Raw genomic sequence first — 342 nt, 5'->3', positions numbered from 1 at the left:
TAGACGACAGAGCAAAGCGTGGTGATATAGTATCTTTAAAGGACCTTTGGTAGGCACAATATTTGCTTACGGCCATACCACCCTGAACACGCCCGATCTCGTCTGATCTCGGAAGCTAAGCAGGGTCGGGCCTGGTCAGTACTTGGATGGGAGACCGCCTGGGAATACCAGGTGCTGTAAGCTTTTTCACTCCTCTTTACAAAAAGCAGAGGGCGCTGCTGCTTTTTCAGTGGACACCGACAGGGTGGGAAGGATATAGCTAGATCATGACTTGCCGGTATAGAAATGACACAAATCCAGTTAAATGATGGCTTTCATCATTCCTAAACTCATCGATCATTT

At 47.4% G+C, this 342-nt stretch overlaps 1 non-coding gene across 1 annotated transcript; it reads left to right on the top strand.

Annotated features, from left to right (window-relative positions):
- Positions 1-64: 64 nt before the first annotated feature.
- On the top strand, positions 65-183 carry LOC129115082 (5S ribosomal RNA). The gene has a single exon (XR_008532834.1). It is a non-coding gene; the product is annotated as a 5S ribosomal RNA (ribosomal RNA).
- Positions 184-342: the final 159 nt, after the last annotated feature.

The sequence above is a fragment of the Anoplopoma fimbria genome, unplaced genomic scaffold, assembly GCF_027596085.1.
Source record: "Anoplopoma fimbria isolate UVic2021 breed Golden Eagle Sablefish unplaced genomic scaffold, Afim_UVic_2022 Un_contig_683_pilon_pilon, whole genome shotgun sequence".
In the NCBI taxonomy this organism is placed as follows: domain Eukaryota; kingdom Metazoa; phylum Chordata; class Actinopteri; order Perciformes; family Anoplopomatidae; genus Anoplopoma; species Anoplopoma fimbria.
The sequence above is the reverse complement of the archived record's forward strand: the minus strand, read 5'-3'. Positions and strand labels throughout refer to the sequence as shown.